The sequence below is a fragment of the Miscanthus floridulus genome, chromosome 3, assembly GCF_019320115.1.
Source record: "Miscanthus floridulus cultivar M001 chromosome 3, ASM1932011v1, whole genome shotgun sequence".
NCBI classification, from domain to species: Eukaryota; Viridiplantae; Streptophyta; class Magnoliopsida; order Poales; family Poaceae; genus Miscanthus; species Miscanthus floridulus.
In genome coordinates this window covers 62,585,513-62,603,818 of record NC_089582.1, presented here as the reverse complement: position 1 = coordinate 62,603,818, position 18,306 = coordinate 62,585,513, and the positions used below count along the sequence as shown (strand labels likewise).

General features: G+C 44.8%; 1 pseudogene; it reads right to left on the bottom strand.

Moving 5' to 3' along the window:
• The window catches only part of LOC136545866 (chlorophyllase-2-like), a 38,418-nt pseudogene extending 20,776 nt beyond the window's left edge, over window positions 1-17,642 (bottom strand).
• Between the last annotated feature and the right edge of the window lie 664 nt (window positions 17,643-18,306).

Here is an 18,306-nt window from a genome sequence, read left to right as displayed (position 1 = left end):
ATCTGGGTCATGTTATATGCAAAGAACTCAGGTAGTAGCACCTAGAATGTTCTGCCAACATCTTTAGAGGCCTCACTATGACTGCCCTGTGTATCAAGAAAGTAATCCAGTGAGCATATGGTAGCTGTCTGTGACCTCTGAACCCCTCTACAAGAGTGTCCTCCATCTCTTGATAGAACAAGATCCCAAATGTCAAATGTAGTCTGCTACATCAGAGAGTTCAGTAGCCACAACTGTATGCGAGTCAAGCCCTCGTGATATCCCATCCTAGGAAGTAGAGTCCTCCTCATGATAGCATCGAGCAGTCTAGCTGTAGGAGTGAGATCCTTGGGTGTCCTACTCGACCCCTCACCGAATGGCTCTGTGAAGCACTAATGGACCAGATTTGTAGGAGGTACAAGACCACCGTGAGGGCATCTAGGAGGCTCCGTCTGACCATAGCACACCTCATGTAGCCAGATGGGTTGCTCCTGAAGCCTAAGAATCTCTCTGACCTTGAAGCTCATCAGCCTATAGTCTCAGCCTCTAAAAGCAAAGTGAATGAACCTGTGAGCTGGATCAATCCAAAGTGTAGCATAGAACTGTCAGACCTAAGATGGAACATATCTATCTGTCTATCCAAGTAGATCTGTCAGCCCTAGCAGGTAAGAAAGGTGAGGACGAATCTACTCTCCAGCTGCTGCTACTATGGCCTTAATAGAGCAAACCCTCTGAGACCTGAATGCAAGCCCACTTTTAAGATATGCATTATAAAAATCCTCCTATAGTGGTGTGTAGAAACCCTTAGAAGCACGTTCATCTCTCCTAGGCGGGAACTAGTCCTCAAACTAAACGAACCAGAGCTGCTGAACCTACTTGGCCGTGGCGGCCCTCAAATCTAGATGAGTCACTGGAGGCGGACCCTATCGTTTGAGTGGTGGACAAGAACCCCTCCGCTGTGTCTCTACCCTCAGTGTCACCTGGGTACGGGTATGACTATAGCAGCAAAGCTATGGTGCCTGCTCTGTCTCCTCTACTGGCTCTCCCTCCTAAGCCTGCTCTGTCTGCTGCTGTGGCTCCCCCTGAGGCTATGTCTCCTCCAAAGCAACACGACATCCCTCAAGCATGACAGTCCCTAGCTGGACTACCATGATGGCGCTCGACCTACTCAATGGCTTCCCTCTATGCTAGTGAAAGTAGATTTGCAATCTGAACTCCACTCCTAGCACCTCCTCTCTCTGCATGCTCGGCGGCGGCTACAACTAGTGACTGCTCTCTCTATGTCAGCATCTAGATACTTGCGCCTTTTCATTGCTAGCTTCTTTGTCTTGCCTTTCACAACTGTAGGCAAGCGAGGCAGGGGCCTCAGATCCTCATCACCTAGACCACCTCTGACAGTTCTTGACACAAGCCATCTAGAACTGATCTGCTGCCTCGAACAAGAAACAACTATCACTGACACTTTTGAGGCTTGGCCTCAATCCATACTCACGAGCTTGGCCCCGAGTTGACTAGACAACTGCCAATGAGACCTCAACAACACCGACTCAGTGCATGATGGAATAGATCGGATATATATGAATAATTTAAATATACATCTAAAGATACTGAAACCCTAAGAAGCAAGCAATAGATGTGAAATTGGAATAGAGGGCTTGCTACCTGATGAACCGGAGAATCGACGAGAAGAGGAATGAATCAGGGAACCACCGGATCGACAACTATAGGTTACGGTTATAGCAATGCGGCGTGGATCAGTGGCTATGGTTCTGGCTAGGGCTCCAGCGGTGCTAGGGCACTGAGCTCGCGTGCTGCAGTGGGGCGTGCATGCGGCTTGTAGGCATGTGAATGCAGCATTGCTATGGTGGACACGACGACACGAGATGTGGTGGCGTGACTATGGTGCGGCAATGTAGGAGTGGCGGCGTGGGCACGGCTGTGCTGTGGAGGAGGCAACGACGGCGTGGAAGGTGGCGTGGCAGGCGGCTACTTTGGAACGATGGATTCGCGGTGGCTCGGTTGCTGTGATAGTGAGTCGGCACAATGGATTAGGTCTACGCGTGGTGCGGTGGTTATATGAGGTCCCCCGACGGACTAGATGAGGAAATGGAGAAGAGTTGGAATCCCGCATGATTTCTACTGACCGAACGCTCTAGTGGCAATGACCGGACGCTGCCACCCAGAGTCCAGTCAACTCCAGAGAGGTCCAAATCCCTTGGAGTCATGACCAGACATGTCCGATCACCACTGACCGGATGCAGCCAGAATCCAGTCGATCCTATCTTTGTCTTCTTTGCTTGACCGAACATAGGATCACCTTCTGACCGGACACAGGGAGAATATTGTTCTAGCATCTGGTCACTCCTTTGTAGCATAGTTCACCTCCTATGAACTGACCAGACGTAGGGGAGTAGAGTCTGGTCCAGCGTCGGGTCACTCTTTTTTAGCAAATCTTCAAAGTCCTTCATGCTGCCTGTTCCCAATCGAATCTCAACTTCAATAAGACTCAAATAAACACCAATTAGGACTGATATGAGTGACCTCTCTCAAATCCCTCAAATTTTTCAAAATATTTTGCCTTAGGCTATAATTCTTTTTATGAAAATAGGCAATAAAAGGGTGATTTTAAGAGAAATGACAAAGCAACATTCATGCATATGCAATGCAATACTTGAAAGTAAATCTAGTTGCATGTCAAGTTTGATCCAAGGTTAAGCTTCTTCACACGCTTTACGGTGGTTATCTTAACCATGTTAGACAAGCCCTAAGTGCATTACTAAAAGTTAAACATGTATATTATAATGCAATGCAAGGGACAATACAAGCTCATTTTCTAGTGAAGTTGCTAAAATCAAGCACATTGAGCTCATTCCTCAATCGACAAAATGTTGCCTCATCTAGTGGTTTAGTAGAGATATCCGCCAATTGATCCTTGGTCCTTACACCTTCTAGTGAAATATCATTCTTAGCAACATGATCTCTAAGAAAGTGATGGCAGATATCTATGTGCTTGGTGCGAGAGTGTTGAACCGGATTATTAGCAAGTTTTACCGCACTCTCATTGTCACACAAAAGAGGTACTTTTTCTAGAACTACACCATAGTCTAGCAAAGTTTGCTTCATATAAAGTATTTGTGCACAACAAGCACCTACTGGCAATGTATTCCGCTTCGGCGGTAGACAAAGCCACACTATTTTGCTTCTTAGAGGACCAAGACACAAGTGATCTACCAAGCAAATGGCACCCTCCAGATGTGCTTTTTCTATCAACTTTACAACCGGCATAATCCGAATCGGAATAGGCAACTAATTCAAATATAGCTCCTTTGGGATACCAAAGGCCAATGCTTGGTGTGTGCTTAAGATACCTAAGGATTCTTTTAACGGCAATCAAATGAGCTTCCTTAGGATTAGCTTGAAATCTAGCACACATACATGCACTAAACATGATGTTGGGCCTAGATGCGGTTAAATATAACAAGCTACCAATCTTAGAGCAGTAGAGAGTTTGATCAACATGTTTTACCTCCCTCATCTAGGTCGAGATGTCCATTAGATGGCATTGGTGTCTTGATTGGCTTACATTCATCCATATTGAACCTCTTGAGAAGATCCTTGGTGTACTTTTCTTGAGAGATGAAAATCCCTTGTCTCATTTGCTTGACTTGAAAACCAAGAAAGAATGTAAGCTCTCCAATCATAGACATCTCGAACTCTTTCAACATGAATTTACCAAACTCTTTGCAAGAATCTTCATTTGATGATCCAAAGATGATATCATCAACATATACTTGACAAATGAAGATATATCCATCGAGCTTCTTGGTGAATAGTGTGGTGTCGACCTTCCCAATGGTGAAGCCCTTCTCAATGAGGAAATCCCGAAGACACTCATACCAAGCTCTTGGGGCTTGCTTAAGCCTATATAGCGCATTGGACAACCTATAAACATGATTAGGATATCTAGGGTCTTCAAACCCGGAGGTTGATCAACATAGACTAGTTCATTAATAAAGCCATTTAAAAATGCACTTTTCACATCCATTTGATATAGTTTCATTTCATGATGTGATGCATATGCAAGGAGGATACGAATGGCTTCTAGTCTTGCAACCAGGTGCAAAGGTTTCTCCAAAATCCAATCCTTCAACTTGAGAAAACCCCAACTTGAGAAAACCCCTTTGCAACTAGTCTTGCCTTGTTCCTCACAACAACGCCTTGATCATCTTGCTTGTTACAGAACACCCACTTTGTTCCAATGACTCTTGCACCTTGTGGTCGCTCTTCAAGAGTCCAAACTTCCTTGCAGGTGAAGTTGTTTAACTCTTCATGCATGGACATTTATCCAATCTAGATCTTGAAGAGCTTCTTCTACCTTAGTAGGCTCAAAGCAAGAGACAAAAGAGTGATGTTCAATAAATGAAGCAAGCTTTTGAGAGCGAGTCATTACACCCTTTGATGGACTCCCTATGATGAGATCTTGTGGATGAGCTTGTAGTAGAGGTGAATTCCTTCTATCAACCACTTGAGGGGGAGGTTGTGGAGCATCAACATCTTGTGCTTGTGCCACCATTTGATCATGGGAGACATGAGTGTCTTCATTTTCTACTCTCCCATCTTTATCACCATCTTGTTGCACATTTGATGAAGAAGGTGGATTGATCACTTGTACATCATATTCATCATCTTATGGCTTGATGTCTCCAACCAGAATGTTCTTCATAGCCTCCCTCAATGGTTCATCACCTACATCATCAAGATTCTCATGTGCTCCTTAGGAGCCGTTAGATTCATCAAATTCCACATCATATGTTTCTTCAACCAAGATGGTGGCATGATTAAATACTCTATATGCTTTGGACTTTGATGAGTAACCAACAAGAAAACCAATATCACAATGTCTTTGAAACTTCCCTAGGTAGTTGCCAGCTTCTTGTAGATGTAGCATTTGCAACCAAACACCTAGAAGAAGGGGACGTCCTGACTTCTTCCCATTGAGCAACTCATAAGGTGTCTTGCCAAGAAACTTTTGAAGGAATAGGCGGTTGGATGCATAACTATGCGGTGTTGATAGCGTCTGCCCATAGAGCTTCGGGTGTGTTGTACTCATCAAGCATTGTTCTTGCTAGTGTGATTAATGTCCGGTTCTTTCTCTCAACTCCACCATTTTGTTGAGGAGTATATGTTGCAGAGACCTCATGCTTGATCCCAACTTCATCACAATAGGCTTCAATGTTTGTGTTGTCAAATTCTTTCCCATTGTCGCTTCTAATCTTCTTAAGCTTCACTTCAAACTCATTTTGTGCTCTCTTGGCAAACTTTTTGAAGCATGATGCAACTTCGGATTTGTCATGAAGGAAGAACACCCATGTGTATCTTGAGTAGTCATTAACAATCACAAGACAATAAAGATTTCCTCCCGAAACTCTTGTATGTTGTTGGTCCAAATAAGTCCTATGTGAAGGAGCTCTAGCACTCTTGTGGTTGACATGAAAGCTTTTGTAGGATGAGTGTTTGCAACTTGTTTGCCAGCTTGACATGCACTACAAAGCTTGTCCTTCTCAAACTTCACATCCTTCAACCCTCTCACCAAATCATTCTTCATTAGCTTCTTGAGTGAGCTCATCCCAACATGAGCAAGTCTTCTATGCCATAGCCACCCAAGTGTTGTTTTGGTGAATAGGCTAGTCTTTAAATTAGCATCTTTGGAGGTGAAGTCCACTAGATATAGGTTGTTGTATCTAAATCCTTTGAATATTACTTGATCATCATCTTTTTAGATACAACCACTTCCTTCTCGGTAAATAGGCATTGAAAGCCAAGATCACACAATTGACCAACGGATAGCAAGTTGAAGCTCAATGAAGCAACATATAGCACTATTTGAGATTGAATGATCATTTGATATTGCCACTTTGCCCAATCCTTTAACTTTGCCCTTTGAATTATCTCCAAATGTGATTCTTTCTTGTCCATCTACTTCTTCATCTAGTGAGGTGAACATACGAGGATCACCGGTCATATGTTGTGTGCAACCACTATCAATTACCCAATAACTTCCACCGGTCTTGTAGTTCACCTACACACAAGAGATCAAGCTTTAGGAACCCAAACTTGTTGAGGGCCCTTGACTTTCTCAACAAGTGACTTTGGTACCTAAATTTTCTTAGGCCTATTCTTGTTGGGAGGTCCTAAGAACATGACTTTCATCTTTCCACTAGAGTCCTTTCTAAGCATGTAATGAACATTGAAAGCAAAGGGTCTTGCATGCTTAGGCAAGGGTTGTGGTGGTGGAGTTTGACACTCATGGGCAAAGTGGCCTTCTTGTCCACACTGAAAACATCTCTTTGACTTTGGCTTTGACTTGTGTTGTTGCTGTTGAGCTTGAGCCTTCTTCTCATGGTTTTGCCAAATACCCAATGCCACTTCTATCCATCTTCATGACGGTGTTCATTAGTAGCTCACTTTGAAGATGCTTGCCTCTTGTGAACTTGCTCAATCCAATCTTGAGATGCTATTTCTCCAACTTGAGCTTCTTGTTCTCTTCCTTAAGTGCATCATTATTTTTCTCTTCCTTGAGTTTCTTGTTTTCTTCTTTGAGCTTCTCATTCTCAAGAATCAAATCACCATCATGATAAAGAGTTTCTAGCACTATAGTGTTGGTGGTTTTGAGCTCTTCAAGATCTTTCTTGAGTTTTTATTTGCATGCTTGAGCTTGACATACTGATCATAGTTGTCGGTTTCAACCACTTGCTTGCCTTTGCCACTAGATCCTTGCTCAATGCTCTCAACAATTAAATCATCACATGATGTAGCTATATCAATCTTAACAACATCATTAGTAGCATCATGTGTCTCATTGGATAAAAATTCTTGAGCAATAACAAGATTATCATGATTTATCTTGAGAGTTGTATATTCTTCTTTTAGCATATTGTGGCTAGTGATGAGCTCATTATGTATCCTCTCAAGTTTATCATGTTTTTCTTTAAGCTCTCTCTTAGAAGATTTGAGCTCCTTGAGTTTGGATGTCATAGCATCATTTGATTCTCTAAGCTCAACACTAGCCTTTTTCACTATATCACATTTAGCTAAAAGAGAATCATTATTAGCTTCTAGCTTGTCATTCTTAGCTCTAGTCTTTCTAATGATCTTAGTATATTGATTTAGCAATTTAACAAGATCATCATATGAAGGTGATTCATATTCATCATCATCATCATCACTATCACTATCACTATCACTATCATCATTGTTAGCATGATCATCACCACTACTATCATCATCATTTGGCACCTTCTGTTCACCCTTGGCCATAAGGCATAGGTGTGTAGAGGATGACGGCGGTGGTGATGGTGAACATGATGAAGAGTCAATCACAATTATGGCCACCTTCTCATTATGACTATCATCATCAGATGAACAACTAGATGAATCAATGTCCATGAGCCAATCACCGACGATGTATGCCTTCCCATTCTTCTTCTTGTGGAAGTCCTTGCCATCTTTCTTCTTGTATGGCTTGTTCTTCTTCTTTTCATCTTCATCAATTGAGTCATCTTTCTTGCCCTTGTTCTTATTCTTGTACTTGTCTTTCTTGGGCTTGGTGCATTGATGTGCAAGATGACCAAGTTCTCCATAATTGTAGCAATTCCTTCTAGTGCTTGTGAAGAACTTCTTTTTCTTGCCATCGAACTTGATGCCACTCTTGTTGAGCTTCTTTAGCATCTTGGTAGCTCTTCTCACCATGAGAGCAAGACTTGCATCATCAACCTCATCATCACTTGAGCTCTCATACTCAATTCTTGCTTTGCCCTTCTCTTGGCTAGCCTTGAATGCTAAGTCTTTGTCTTTCTTCTTGGTAGAGGATGAGCCATCTTGTGGTGTGATGTGCATGTATATCTCATGAGCATTGTTCTTTCCCAAGATTTGAGTCGGTGTAGCGGTGGAAAGATCACCTTGATGAAGCATGGTCACAATATGCCCATATTTATTAATGGGGAGGACACTCAAGATTTTTCTTACAACATCGGATGGTTGCATTTGAGTGAGTCCAAGCCCATTGACTTCCTCTACAAGAACATTCAAGCATGAGTACATTTCATTAGCACTCTCTTTAGGAAGCATCTCAAAAGAATTATGCTTTTTCATTACAAGATGATAGCGTTCCTCACGCTCGCTCTTAGTTCCCTCATGGAGCGCACAAATGTCTGACCATAGTGCATGGGCGTCCTTGTGGTTCCTCACCCGGTTAAACACATCTTTGCAAAGGCCTCTAAAGATGGTATTTTCGAGCCTTTGCATTCCATTTCTCATAGTTCACTTCATCGCCTTGAAGGTGCATGGGATCTCGAGGTTTTGGGAATCCTTGTCAGGTGGCTCTAAGTATTCCAACATCTAGAGCTTCTAAATACGCATTCATGCGGATTTTCCAATAAGGAAAATCATCCCCCCTCAAAGATAGGAGGAGGTCTATCCCCGTGAGACATCTTTCTCTAGGCGGTTAAGCCTAAATATGTGAGCATGAGGCTCTGATACCAATTGAAAGGATCAAGATGCCCAAGAGAGGGGGGGGCGAATTGGGCTAATTCTAAAATTCTTTGCAATAATTAAACCCTATTGTTAGCCCACTTCACCCCTTGTGCCTAGAAAGTGTTTCTATTGTTCTACTGCACAAAAGTTTAGCAACCTATGTTCCAATCCAACTCTAGCATGGCAATTCTACGAATGTAAAGACAAGAACTGAATTGCTCAAAGTAAATGCTTAAAGTAAAGAAAGAAGAAGGAATGCAGAGATGTTTTGCCGAGGTATCGGAGAGTCACCACTCCCCACTAGTCCTCGTTGGAGCACCCGCGTAAGGGTGTAGCTCCCCCTTGATCTGCGCAAGGACCAAGTGCTCTCTACGGGTTGATTCTTGGACACTTCAGTCATAGGTGAATCACCCACAACTGCTCACAACTTGAGTTGGGTCATCCACAAGCTCCGCCAGATGATCACCAAGCTCCCTAATCACCACCAAGCCATCTAGGTGATAGCGATCACCAAGAGTAACAAGCATGAACTCTCACTTGACCATGACTAGCCTAATGAGATGGGTGGATGCACACTTTGCTACTCTTGCTTTCACTAATGAGGTCTCTCTTATGGATTCTCAAATCTCAATCACCTCACTAGGACCTTACTCTTCTTGGCACTCTCAAAGGTGTTTCTCAGCTGTTGCAATGAGCAAAAGTAATCCCTCATATGAATAGAGGAAGTATTTATATAGCCTTATTCAAAACGAACCATTATGTGCCTCTGCGGGGTGACCTGGACGCTCCGGTCAAGGTGACCAGACACTCTGGTCAGTTCACCCTGCCACTGAGTAGTTTAAGTTATGACCGGACACTGGCCAGCATCTGGTCAGCACTGACCGGACATGTCTGGTCATGAAAACTACCCTCTGGAACCTTATTGATGTTGACCAGACTCTGGAACCCAACGTCTAGTCACTTTGTTGCTCAGTGTCCGGCTAGTAGCCGGAACCTAACTAGTGTCCAATCAGCACTGACCGGACGCGTCCGATTAGGATTCTCCCTCACTAGGACCTTACTGGAGTTGACCGGACTCTGGCGCCCAGCATCCGGTCACTCACCTCTCAGCGTCCGGTCACTTCTAGATGACTTCACCTTGATCAAATGAACTGATCGGACTCTGCGCCAGCATTCGGTCACACTAGGACTAGCGTCCGGTCAACATTTGACCCTCCATTGACTTCCAACTCGCAATCATATGTGAATGAAGTTTGCTCCAATTGATCTAAGGGCTATTTAGGAGCTACCTAGTGCTAGTTTTGAAAAGTGTGCACCACACCTAACCCACTAGACTCGCCTAGGTCAAGCTACCCATCCATACCCCCTTAATAGCATGACAAAAGGAAAAACAAAGTCCTAAACTACTCTAAGTGTCTCTTCAACACCAAACGACACTTAGAACTAGTCCATCCTTAACCTTGTCGTCCATCCTTTGAAAACCGAAATGATTTCCATCGTAGGGGCATGACAACCACAATCTCCCAATCAATTGCCATTACTGTGACCTAACTTAATTGCCTCTGCAAAACACACATTAGTCACAGTAATCACGTATTGTCATTAATCACTGAAACCCAACTAGGGTCCTAGACACTTTTAGCCACAATAGTCTCCCATGCCTCCTTAGCAAAGCCCTTTGCCCCCAATGGCTCCCTGTACTCTGCCGGTACAGTAGCGAGAATAGCCTCCAATGCTGACATGTCATCTTCCTCACTGTCGGTGCCCTTGTCAACAACATTCTAGAGCTGTCGGGCTTTGAGCTTGACCTTCATGGTCACCGACCACTCTCCATAGTTGGTGCGAGTCAGTGTCGCCCAACTGGTGCCGCTGACCTCCTGCACCATGCGAACAATGACCTCTGATCGTGGCTAGGTAGCCACAGCAGTGCCACTACCATCGCCGATCTCCGAACCATTTGTCATCGCCAGCAGTTAGTCTAGTGACGGCGCTTGTACGACTCTGATACCACTTGTTAGCCCACAGAATCATCGGCTCAGGTGAGTCAAGCACTCACTAGTCTTGCCGACCATGGCCGAGTACGATCGCGGCTGTCTGACCACACACTATGGCTAGAGGTTGAAGAAGAGGGAGAACAGAGCATACACACATAGTACAAGACACCAGCACTGGCCGAAGCCCTGTATGGGAGATGGCAAATCTGAACTCTATTTATTGAGTTGCCGTGGCAGTCTATTTATATAACTCTATCCATCTAGTCCTAGTACAGCTAACGTGCTGCAATAGTGACTAGATAACACATCAGGACTGACTTCTACGCCTATCCCTGCATGTGGCTACAGTGCGGCAGGTGAGCCATTCGACGCCTGCCTCTATATCATCTACAGTACCACAGCAAGGGGCCTTTTTGGTGCCACCTTCCCTTACTGTGTGTTCACACAAGGAAGCAGTAGATTATCTAACAGGTAGGCCCTCGAGGAGCCAGTCCATCACCTTGGCTCACTACCGGAGATGGCTCACTACCGGAGATGGCTTCTTTGCTGAGTGTCTTAGACTCGGCTAGAGAGAAAGCACTCGACAAACCACTGGCACTCAACAAAGAGGTGGTTTGCCGAGTGCCGAGCACTCGGCAAAGATTAACACTCAGCAAAGACCAGGTTTGCCGAGTGTCAAACAATAACACTCGGCAAAGGGTCGCCACTGTTAACGACCGATAGCCGCCTTTAATCCTTTGCTGAGTGTCTTGTCCTAACACTCGGCAAAGAGGCTCCTTTGCCGAGTGTCTTCTCTGGACACTCGGCGAAGAGGCTCCTTTGCCTGAGTGTCATTTTTTGACACTCAGCAAACCATATTTTTTTCACTTTTGACCTCCAAACTTTTTCTGCAGTCCTCATACAATACCTGGTACTCCATGTTCCAATGTGGCACATTTCTCGGACTTTTTCTATATTTCTTTAATTTATTTCATTTAATTGAATTTTCTTGGATAATTCAAATTATAACTGCTAGTCATTTGAATAATGAAAAAAATGAATGGAAAAAATGATATTTATGCTATTTAGTATAATGTGAGGCCGTATCCAGGAACAGACCACCAATTTCGAACATCTTGTTCACGAAACATGACCATGAACTTGCGGTCGAGTTGTTTTTAAATTCTATAAAAAGCAAACGAAGTCTAAAAATCATTAAACTTGTCAAGATGTCATGATATCATATGTGGAGGCTGTGATAAATATTTGAGAAGGTTTCGCGCAAGTTGTCACTTACGATGCTTGCAAACCGAAGAATGTCCCCAGCGCTTCCCCAGCCATCGCCTTGTCCACCGGTGCCCTGGCCCCTTCACCACCGCCACCCTACGATGCCCACTAGGTATGCCCTACCATCGTTGTTGTCGTAGTATTACTAGTAGTTGTGGTAGTAGTAGTGGTAGAGTAGCAGTGGTGGTAGTCGTAGGAGTGGTTGTGACATTGTTATATATATGTGGTTGGATATAATCTTGTGCATGATGGCCATCGTGCCGTTCATATATATGTGCATGTCGGCCATCGTGCCGTTGGTTTTCTTGTAGGTTTTGGAAACCTCACTGTGCAGGGGAGGTGCTGCTGAAATTTTGTATTGACAGTTTTATGTTTCTTTTTTGTAGAGAAGAGCTCGTCGGAGTGGAGCCAGACTACCTCGGCGACCCTGATCGCCTTCCTCGCCACTGCGGGTCTGCCTGCACTGCTTTGCCTTGCCACTGCACTGACCCACCATGGCCCTGCTAGCCTGACTCCACCACCACCCTAGGTATAACCCGTCTTTCTGTATCATGGTCGTAGATAACGTAACCCAGCTAGGCATCTTCCGTTCGAAAGAGATATGGTTGGAAATATGTAGATATTTCCATATGTAAAACCAGTATCTATTTCGAATTGTCCACATTATTTGGACAGCCCGCGGATGCGTAGGTGGGGTTAGTTTCCATGGTCTACTCCCCTATTGTTCTCCAGATACACACTCTCCCTGCCAGGACGTGTATTTGGAGAATAGCTGGGGAGGTGCTACCGAAATTCTATCTCGGATAGGAGTAGAGAATGTAAACTAACCTCATCTACGGATCCTCGCATGGGATTATGACATATCCTTACCTATTAGATAGTAGGAACATTGTGTAGATGCAATTGATGTTTATATTACTCGCCGCTATATATGTTAGAGGATGGAGGACCAGTGAGTGGATGTACACTGGACCGCGCAAGTTAGGGTCAGGTCACTAATGAATGGATCAACAAGACTGAATGCTTTCTTGGAATGGGCATTTGGCGTGGCTACTAAAGGAGCTGAGTAAAATTTGCTATCCCTGCAGCAAATGTGCAAACAGGAAAAGACAAACGAAGAAGGTCATGGGGGAACATCTTTGGAAGAATGGATTTACGGTAGACTATACCAGGTGGGTCTACCATGGTGAAGCCGATCGTATGAGAGTGGAGGTGGTGAGACCACGCGTCGAGGATTATGATGCTGATGCCAGGGGTAGCAGACATGTTAAATGACTATCACGAGGCACAGTTCGCTGAAGGACAGTACGGAAGGAGGAGCTAGAGGCAACCGCAAAGGCGTTCTATGACATGTTTGCCAGTGGCACAGAAACCCCTTCACAGCCAGACAAAGGTTTCTCAACTAGATGCCATTGGACCCATAATGGTGTTAAAGTCCCAGTATAGCCTGAGTTGAGACGCCTTCGATGGTATGTTGACAGTTATTGGCAGCCTACTTCCGGAGGGTCACCTTCTGCCAAAGAGCATACATGAGTAATAGAAACTCCTTCGTGCACTTAAGATGCCGTATGAGCAGATACATGCTTGCCTGAAGGGGTGCGTCCTATTTAGGAAAGAATACGTGGAAGCAAAGTACTGTCCAAAGTGTAAATCCTCTAGGTTCCTGGAGGTAGATTCTGGTGATGGCCAGAAGAGGCAGCTTGACATTCCCATGACAATCCTATGGAACCTTCTATTCATACCGAGGATCCAACGGCTATACATAACCGAGGAATCCATGAAATAGATGACATGGAACAAAAATGGCAAACTGATACAATCCTGACTAGGATGGTACATGCATCCAATGGTGAAGCATGGACCCACTTTAATGGCATTCATCATGAGAAAGCTAAAGAGGCTCGTAATGTACGTGTTGCGCTGGCAACAGATGGGTTCAATCCTTATGGAATGATGGCGGCCCCATACACATGTTGGCCCGTGTTCGTTATCCCCCTCAATCTCCCCCCGGCGTATGCTTTCAACGATAGAATGTATTCTTGTCATTGATAATTCCTGGACACCTAGGGAATAATATGGGTGTGTTTATGGAGCCTGTGATTGATGAATTGGTCCATGCTTGGGAGGAAGGGGTATGGACATATGACCGAGCTACAAAGAAAAACTTCAAAATGCATGTTTGGTACCACTACTCCCTGTATGACTTCCTAGCGTATGGGATATTCTGCGCCACTGTGTGTTCACATGGAAGTTCCCATGCCCAATATGCAAGGAAGGTCTGAGGTTCATTTGGTTGCAGAAGGGTGGTAAGTATTCATCGTTGCAATAAACATCGGCAATTCCTCCCTATTGACCATGCATTCAGACGAGATATCAAGAACTTTACGAAAGGTGTCAGTAGTGATAGACCCTGCACCACTGATAATGACTGGTGCCAGCGGTTCGTGAATAGATAGATGGTCTCGTGGTCAATCCAGAAGGTGGTTTTGTGGGATATGGAGAGCAACATATGTGGACTCATAAGTCGGGCTTGACTCGACTCCCTTATTTTGATGTACATTCTCCTTCCACACAACATTGATGTAATGCACATCGAAAAGAATGTCGCCGAGGCACTTTGGGCAACAATCATGGACAGTTCCTGACAAGTCAAAGGACAACGTTAAGGCTAGAGTGGATCTAGGCAACGTTATGTGATATACCAAACCAACATATGAAGCCTCCTAGTCGCTGGCAAGACATGGAGAAGGCCTAAGGCCGATTTTGTGTTGAGCAAGCCCTAAAGGAAGGAAGTACTAGAATGGATCCAGACGTTAATGTTCCCTGATGGGTATGCAGCTAATCTGAGGAGGGGAGTGAACTTATCTACTATGCGAGTCTTAGGGATGAAGAGTCATGACTACCACATATGGATTGAGCGGCTTCTTCCGACGATGGTTCGAGGCCATGTCCCTAAGCATGTCTAGGCTAGTGCTGGCAGAGTTGAGCTATTTCTTTTCGCCAGCTTTGTGCCAAGGAGTTATCTCGGACCGTGATTGCTGACTTGGAAAGAATGGCACCTATGTTGCTCTGTAAGTTAGAGAAGATCTTTCCACCCTGACTTCTTCAATCCGATGTAGCATTTGATTTTGCACCTCCCGTATGAGGCACGAATGGGGGGGGCGTGTAGGGCCGTTGGTGCTATCCAATCGAGAGATGTCTAAAGGTTCTTCGAAAGAAATATAGAAATAAATGCAAAATCGAGGCTTCCATTGCAGAGGCATACATTCTGGAGGAGGTGGTGAACTTCACAACAACATACTATGGTGACAACCTCCCTAGCGTGCATAATCCACCCCCTCATTACAATGCTGGCGAAAATGAATCAAACCTCAGCCTTTTTCGAGGGCAACTCAGAAGCGCAAGTGCATCGACCCCCAAGACCTTGAATCATGAAGAGTGGCGCCATATCATGCTATACGTGTTGACCAACCTTGATGAAGTGGTGCCGTACATGCAGTAAGTTCTCAATGAACTTGTTAAATACGCCGTCACTATTATGCATCCAACCCCCTTGTTTCTCGTTGGTACAGGGAATTTCTTCATGAATTCTGGCGTCAATCAAGGGATCCTACCCCGCAGCAGGTAGATACCCTTCTTAGATAGGGTGCGGGAAATGGAATGTCTAATTTCATTTCTTGGTTCAAACGGAAGATACCGTCCAATGTAGCTCGTACTTAGTTTGACATTCCAAGTTACTCGTACGTGACAATAATATAACGATGTATCCTGCTTGAGCTTGCAGGGCTAGAGGGATGCGTCTATGTGTGCCGAGTTGAGACAGGTTGCCGATGGCTTTGTCTAAAGGGTTAGGTCATTTTCTGGTTATGACATGAATGGATATCGCTTTCGCACAACAAGCTACGAGCAGAGTCGGCCCAATCGTAGAACCACAAGTTCTGGAGTTTTTACGCCCGGCGTTGATGAGGTCGAGTATTATGGAAGAATTGAAGAAATATACGAACTCAAGTTTCATGGTTCCAAACCTTTTAATCCCGTAATATTCAAATGCCATTGGTTTGATCCTGAAGTAACGAGACAGACATATTCTAATCTTGGTCTAATCGAAATTCGACAGGATTCCGTCTTACCAGGAGACAATGTCTATATTGTGGCCCAACAGGCCATGCAAGTTTATTATCTCCCATATGCGTGTCAAACCATAAGGCATCTTAAGGGTTGGGATATTGTGCATAGGGTATCGCCACACGGTAAAGTACCTGTCCCAAACGATGAAGATTACAACTTAGACCCAAACACATATGACGGAGAGTTTTTTCAAGAAGAGGGACTAGAAGGGAGGTTTGAGATAGACTTAACCGAAGCGATCGGAATGGAAGTAGACAATGAAACGGTTATTGAAGAGGACGCTGGAGATGAGGTGCAAAATGTGAAGGACTTACAGATGCTTGAGCGATTACATTTAGACAATGACAATGACAACATTGCTCATTCGGATAGTGTTGATTATTTCGACATGATTGATAGTGATGATGAGACTTATGATCTAGCTAATCCCGATCATGAAGATTATTTCTAATACATGTAATACTATGTTATTTTGTAATTACGTTTTGTTTATTTTGCATCTCTTTCTAAGTACTTCTTGTTTATCTGTGCTTATTGGTTTACTCTTTTTAATTGCAAGTGATTGAACAAAGATGGTGGAGCACTTGGATTACTTGTGAACTTATTTGTGATATATTGTGAGACATGTGACATTTGATGATATATATATGTGACTGTTTGTGATATATATGTGGTGTTGGTGATATATATGTGCTGTTGATGATATATATGGGATGTTAGTGATATTTGTTATATATAACTTCTGTTTGTTTGGATGAGATGTAAAAAACAAATAAAATAGGTTGTTTTCAGTCACTTTGCCGAGTGCAATGGTCATGACACTCGGCAAAGTGACTACCTGGGAACTATCTAGGAACATGCTTTGCCGAGTGCAATGGCCATTACACTCAGCAAAGATCAGAGATTTGCCGAGTGCCATGGGCCAGGTACTCAACAAACATCACATGCTTTACCGAGTGTCTTGCCTGCGGCACTCGGCAAAGTGACCACCTTTATCGAGTGTCTAAGTCAACGGCACTCGGCAAAGTGAGGACCTTTGCCGAGTGCTTGACCTTGACACTCGGCAAAGCCGTCGTCACGGTGGCGCTCGCCGTCACGGCCACTTTTCTTTGCCAAGTGTCGGGGCCGAGTGCCCGATAAAGTGCACTCGACAAAGAGGTCTTTGCCGATAAACTGTTTACCGAGCGCTCTTTGCCGAGTGTAACACTCGGCAAAGGCTTTGCCGAGTGTATATCGGCCTTTGCCGAGTGCCTGAGGCACTCGACAAAGAAGCCGCCTCCGGTAGTGGCTGCCGCCGCAATGTCGTCGGCGTTGCCATTGGATATGAGGCTGGTGTGGAACTGCAAACATATAGGAGTACAAAGTTGCATATGCATATGTGTCAGATCATACATTACGATCAACAAAAGTATACAGAGACATGCAGCCACACTAGCCATAGCCAAACAACCTGTAGGTGCGATCATGATGAAGCCAAAGGAGGCAACGTGCTTGAGGAGCTGCTCATAGTAGCGGTTCTGGAGGAAGAAGCCATGCAGGAGGATGGACGACGGGGTAGGTGCCGGCATCATCCTTGGGAGCAGCGATCAGGATGGGGATCGGCGGCGTTGGCCGGGCATCGTGATCCACTGAGATCACCTCGACGGCAAGCTTCCCTGGCTGGAACACCGACGTGACCACCGCAGCAGCAGGCTCATCAAGGACCTGGGGCGTCGTGGCCATGGTCTCCACCGGTGCTGCCATCTTGTAGCTAGTATCTCTCGCTCTCTCTCAGTTGCTGGTAAGGCCGGGCTTTGTGTTGGTTGCTGATGAGAAGAGAGGATGATGAAGCTAGGTGGCAGATTTATAGAGCCGGCCGGCCGGCCCGGCGCGGCGTGGGTGCGAGCCTACGAGGAGGGTGGGTAAAGTGGCTTTGAGACTTTGAGTAGTCTGCTGCTCTACGAATTGTTGGCGCTAGCAGCTCTTGCTTGGACCGCCTTGCATGCCTAGGAATTCCTGAGTGACAAGTGTCAAGAACACGTTGGGGCAACATAGTAGGGCACGTTTTCGTCATGCGTCCACGTACGATGCAACGATCCTACAGTACAAAGGTCGCAATATTGGTCGGGGTTTTGTCTTATTATGTCATTTTCTTCAAACTACTGTACAATATTAACTCATCGTTCAAAACTAGTCGCATCTCCATGCTCTCTCTCTCTCTCTCTCTCTGCGTTCTAATGTAGTGTGGCAAAGCTTCACTGTCATTAACTCGTCATCTTCATCTTATTCCTTCAGTCATCCTCCACAACTAAGGTCATGATATCATCAGTAGTGGTGGCGGCATGGCCAAACTAGTGCTTCTTAGGCAACTGAGATGTGACTTTAAGTAGCTCTGCTCTGTGAACACGCTGGGGCAACAAAGTAGGGC